This window comes from Propithecus coquereli, unplaced genomic scaffold (assembly GCF_000956105.1).
Source record: "Propithecus coquereli isolate 6110/MARCELLA unplaced genomic scaffold, Pcoq_1.0 Scaffold1, whole genome shotgun sequence".
NCBI lineage: Eukaryota > Metazoa > Chordata > Mammalia > Primates > Indriidae > Propithecus > Propithecus coquereli.
Window position 1 is genome coordinate 12,066,733 of NW_012133857.1, and position 6,000 is coordinate 12,072,732.

Sequence of the window (6,000 nt, forward strand, 5' to 3'; positions counted from 1 at the left end):
TGGGTTCAAATCCCAACTCCATCTCTTTTTAGCTATATAACTCTGGACAAGTCAGTTAATCTTTGTCTTCTTGTCTATAAAACGGGGATATAATAGTACTTACCTCAGAATTAATAGAGGATTAAATACATGTAAAGCACTTAGAAAAGTACCTGACATGTAGACAGCACTAAATAAATGTAACAAATATTATTAAAATAACTGGGAGGAAAAAGCTGAATAGTGCCTTAAATAACTAGGTCACTACCAAACTTCAGAAACCAAATTCTGCAAGTTTTTCATCAGGTATTTATTTATCTTTTTTTTTTAACTAGTAATCAATTTATTAAAACAGTTGACTTAAGCATCTGCAATGGTGACTTCAACCTCAACTCCTGGTTCAATAGTCACAGAAGTAATCTGCTTAACGATCTCAGGAGGACTATGCAAGTCAATGAGTCGCTTGCGGATTCTTATCTGGAAGCGGTCCCAAGTCTTAGAACCTTCACCACAAGGAGTTTTTCTCGTAGTGATTCTCAAAGTCTTGGCAGGCACCAAACTGGTCCTTTTACTTTGAGGTTCTTTTCCTTTGGGCCTCTGATCAAGTCAGCACACACCTTCTCCAGGGACTTTACGTTGCAGCTGGTTAGCGCAATTCTAATTTGGTGAATCGCCACCTCTGGCTCCATGGGTGTTTTTCCCGCATCTTTAAGAGCAAAGAGCGGTGAGTCAGGAGTAGAAGTGGGCACAACACGGCTGTGCTGCAGTTGTGACCGCATCTTCCTCGAAAAAAGACTATTTATCTTAAGTATTAACCTGCAAAAGTGGACAGTAACTCTCAATTACCTGGACAACAATTGCGTAATCTCTGGACTGTTGAGTGCCCTACTGTTGCTACCTTTGTATCATCCTCCCTTGATCAGCACCTCCTCCGGAATAAAAGCAGCAGCAGCAGGATGAAAGAGTACCACAAATCAAGTGAACCTTTTTGCCAAAAAGTATTCTCAGTTAATCTCAAATGTCTAGAAAAGTGATTTGTTTCCTTGAGCCATCAGGTTAGAAATACTAGTCTTTCTTTCACTGCCGGATGTTGTGCCTTATGCAACAGATATAAGCTATGTGGGTAATCATCTCCTTTCTCCCACCTGGCTCTAAACTCCTGGCGGACAAGACTGTGTCCTGGCCTTCTCTAAATAGCTCACACATGGTAAATGCTTCCTATCTACCTGTTACATTTGAAATTCAATGTGGAACAGGAAGAATTATGACTGTTTCTATAACATCTATAACTTACAACCATGAATTGTTACAACCATAAATCATACAACCTAGTAATACACATATACAGGACTTTTCCTTAGTAAATGGTAAATATACACTTTGGGAAAAAACCTACATATCCATGGCAAGAGTTAAACCAAATAAAAAAATATGGTCCTTATTGCTATTATTAATTTATTGACATTGGCACTATTTCTGTGGGGCACTGTGTAAGTATAGTGTAAAATTATACTCAGGTGCTTTCAAAAAAAATAGATCCAACAATGAATCTCATAATTATAACAATGCATATGATATATTGTGAATGTATTTCTCCATAAATAAAGAACACCATATATACCTTATCTTGTCCAAAATCAGAATTTCCAGACCACTACCCTTAGGAGAGCCTTCACTTCTCAGGAAACCCCAAGCACAATGGAGTGCAGTGAACAGCTAGTGCAGGTCAAAGGAGGGGCAGGATGGCGGAGGGGTGTACAAGTGCTGCTGCTGGCCTCTTATCTTCTGAAACTTGATATTCTTGCTCCTTTCCCACATCTCTTAACCATCTCCCTTTGCCCAGCTCTCCTTTTCTAGCTCCTGCAGTTATCTTCTTGTAAAGTAAAAAATTGGAAGGTCTACTACAAGACTTTAAAAATTAAGTTATCAGCTGGGTGCAGTGGCATGCACCTGTAGTCCCAGATACTCCAGAGGCTGAGGCTAAAGAACGGCTTAAGCCCAAGAGTCAAGAGGCCAGCCTGGACAACAAAGCAAGACCCCTATCTCTGAAAAAAATAAATATAATTAAAAAAATTATGTTACCAATGACAACCATGGCACACATAAGGAGAGCATCAAAGCCAAGCATACTGTCCTTCTTTACAGATTCAGAGGCGGCTACTTGCTGTGGGTGACCCATGAGGACTACTTGCAAACAAAGTATCAAAAGTTAAAAAGTATCCCGTTTTAACAGTGTCACAGCTGGAATTTCCTTAAGAAGATATCTCCTATAATAAAGACCCTATAACATTACAAAGTTCTCGACATGTGACTTTTTTTTTTAATAATTTTTTTTTTTTTTTGAGACAGAGTCTCACTCTGTTGTCTGAGCTGGAGTGGTGTCAGCCTAGCTCACAGCAACTTCTCGCTCCTGGGCTCAAGTGATCTCCTGCCTCAGCCTCCCGAGTAGCTGGGACTACAGGCACATGCCACCATGCCCGGCTAATTTTTTCTATTTTTAGTTGTTTGGCTAATTTCTTTCTATTTATAGTAGAGACGGGGTCTTGCTCTTGCTCAGGCTGGTCTGGAACTCCTGAGCTCAAGCAATCCTCCTGCCTCGCCCTCCCAGAGTGCTAGGATTACAGGCATGAGCCACCGGGCCGGCCTCGACATGTGACTTTTTCAAACTCCTAGGCTTAAGCAACCCTCCTGCCTCAGCCTCTGCAGTAGTCTCACTCTTGCTCAGGCTGGTCTCAAACTCCTGGCCTCAAGCAATCCTCCTGCCTTGGCCTTTCAAAGTGCTAGTATTAGGCATGAGCCACTGCTCTGTCCTCAACATGTGACTTTAATATCTAAAATTAGGAGGGTATATATCATATATACCCTTCTGCTCAAAAGGGGATAAAGGAGAGATTATATGAGCAGCCATTAACAGGTCCTCTATGATGCTGGTATATATTTCAGTTTTTCACCTCCATTATAAATAAATAAATAAATAAAAACATATATTTTTTTAAACCAGAGGTCAATTGAAATTTACATTTCCTAAAATGTATTTTCTTGAACAATTAGTTGCATTCACATAAAGTACCAATACTCCGTGAATTTTCAAGCCTGCCTGTGGAAAGCAATTTTTAAAAAAAATACAAAAGTAAAGTTTTTTTTGTTTTTTGTTTTTTTGAGACAGGGTCTTTGTCACCCGGGCTACAGTGCAGTGGCACCATCATGGCTCACTACGACCTCAAACTCCCGGGCTCAAGCCATCCTCCTGCCTCAGCCTCCCAAGTAGCAGGGACTATAGTACAGGCTCATGCTACCATGCCCAGCTAATTTTTTAAATTTTTTATAGAGACATGGTCTGGCTACGGTGCTCAGGCTAGTGTCGAACTCCTGGCCTCAAGCAATCCTCTTGCCTTCACCTCCCAAAGTGCTAGGATTACAGGTGTGAGCTACTGTACCTAGCCATAAAAAAGTTTTTATATGCAGCAAAAAATTTTTGTCTCAAATCTTTGAGAAGATAAATATGAGTAAACACCAATACAAAGAAACACTGCAAACTTTGAGTTTACAGAACTGGAAAATCTTCATATGAGTACTGCTCAGAAAAGCTAGTCCCTAGGATCCTCCTAGTAACCTTATTTCCCTGCTCACTCTTTCAATTTTCAAAAATTCAGGAGGGGAGTTTAAGCCTCACCCCAAGTATGATATTAAGTATGAAGCAGAATTTCACCAACTTTTCTTCCTAGAAACAAGCTTTCTTCAGTGCAGAATTCCACCTAGTTTTTGTGGGGGTTTTTTGTTGTTGTTGTTGTTTTCCAGGGGTGGCAGGGATGTAAAAGCAATGCATCCATTTACTAAGAAAAACATTCAAATAGTACAGGAAGGCATAAAATGAAAAGTAAAAATAGCTAGCTAACTATGCTTTGACCTCTGATTCTTGATGTACCAATGTTCCATACCCTCTATTTTTGACAAGCATTTAGCTAAGTGTGTATAGCTTCTGTTCAATCAATCTTTTGGTTTCAGAATATAGCATTTCTGGCCCAGTGCAGTGGCTCATGCCTATAATCCTAGGACTTTGGGAGGCCAAGGCAGGAGGATCGCTGGAGGTCAGGAGTTCAAGACCAGCCTGAGCAACATAACAGGACCCCATCTCTACAAAAAATTTTAATAAAACTAGCAGGGAGTGGTGGCACACACCTGTAGTCCCAGTTACTTGGGAGGCTGAGGCAGAAGGATCGCTTGAACTTAGGAGTTTGAGATGCAGTGAGCTATGATGACACCACTGCATTCTAGCCCAGGCAATAAAGACCTTGTCCCAAAAAACAAAGAAGCAAACAAAAAAAAGAATGCAGCATTCCACACCAAATCGAACTCTAGAATATTTTTTTTTTTTTTGGTAAGTCAAGGTTCCAAAGATGATAAAAAACCATTCTGCTGTCCATGTCATCTTCAAATAAATCCTACCTGTCAGTTTTCTAGAATAGTACCTTCATGAAAAGTTACTACAAGAAACTCTGGTCCAAATACATTACGTCATTACTTATGAAATGTCTGATTTCAAATCAGAAGTGTAGTTTATTATAGCTCAAACAAAAAGCAGTACAATTAATGAAAGTATGCGCCTAAATTATCTATACAGTTTTGCCATCTTAACAATAGCTTGTTTATGGCAGCAGCAAAGAAGCCTGGAGAGTGAATGGCGATGAAATCGCAAAAAGTGTTTTCCTCAGCTTGTTGAGAATTGAATATTCTTCCTTGCAAGTAGTCTTCCAAAGCCTGGAAGAAGTGCTAGTCAGTTCGTGAAAGGTCTGGTGAATACGGTGGATGACAGAGTTTCCAAGTCTAGCTTTTGTGGTTTGAGCAGCATTGTTTTTTACGACATACAGTCTTACAAGAGGATTGTCCTGTCTCTATTGACCAGTCTCAGCTTCTTAATCACAAGCATCCTCATCATTTTGTCCAAATGGTTGCAGCAGACATCCACTGTAATCTATTGACCAGGTTTCATGAAGCTATACTAGATAATACCAGCAATGGACCACCAAACACACATTAGCTTTTTTTGATGAATGTTCGGTTTTGGACTGTGTTTTGGCACTTAATCTTTATCCAACCGTTGTGCTGAATGGTTGTGATGGTCAAAAAGAACCCATTTTTCATCACACATAACAATACGGTGTAGAAATGGTTCACTTTTATGTCATGACAGCAAAGAAAGGCAAAGTTCGAGACAATTTCTCTTCTTTTTCTTCTGACACTCGTTTAATTCATGCGGTACCTACCCATCTATCCAGCTGTTTTACCTCACTGATTTGTTTCAAATGGTCCAATATTATTGGAATAGTAATGTCAAACCTTGCTGCTAATTCATGTGTAGGTTGAGATGGATTTACTTCCAGTACAGCTTCCAGCTCATCATTATCCACCTTGGTCTCAGGTCGCCCATGTGGCTCATTTTCAAGATTAAAATCACCAGAATGGCACTTCTCAAAAACCATACATGTACTGTGCGTTCATTAGCCACATCCTTCCCAAACACCTGGTTATTTCAAGTTGTCTGCCCTGCATTGGTTCCATGACAGAACTCATATTCAAAAATAACACAAATTTTTGACTTATCCATGGTTTCACAAAAATTGCTCTAAAAAAATCTGTAAGATAATCACAAGCCAAAATGTGTGTTTGAAAGAATGAGGATGTACCTTCACAATTAAAAACAAAAAACAAACAAAAAACCCAGAAGCGTCAAAGTGAAATGTCAGAGATATCAACTGTCAAACTTAGTACTTAAAGAAATTGGACATTCCATATTTCTTATTCTTTAAGCTTTCATCAAAAAAGAAAAAGCTAACAAGCTTGAAGCAGGAAAAATTCTATAAAACTGTTAGAAAATGTTGATAAAGGTACATACACAGGTGTTCATCACATTTTCTATTGTTGTAAACATATTTGAAATATTATATAATAGTTCACCTTTTTATTAATCACTAGCCATGTGTTTAAAGTGTTTTAGACTCCAGGGTATAATACTAATTTCAC

The 6,000-nt window shown here is 39.1% G+C and overlaps 1 protein-coding gene and 1 pseudogene across 1 annotated transcript in view; both read right to left on the reverse strand.

Moving 5' to 3' along the window:
* Positions 1 to 6,000, reverse strand: part of QRICH1 (glutamine-rich 1) — a 46,501-nt gene that overhangs the window by 33,566 nt on the left and 6,935 nt on the right. The gene's annotated exons all lie outside the window — the stretch shown is intronic.
* On the reverse strand, positions 340 to 758 carry LOC105806156 (annotated as a pseudogene).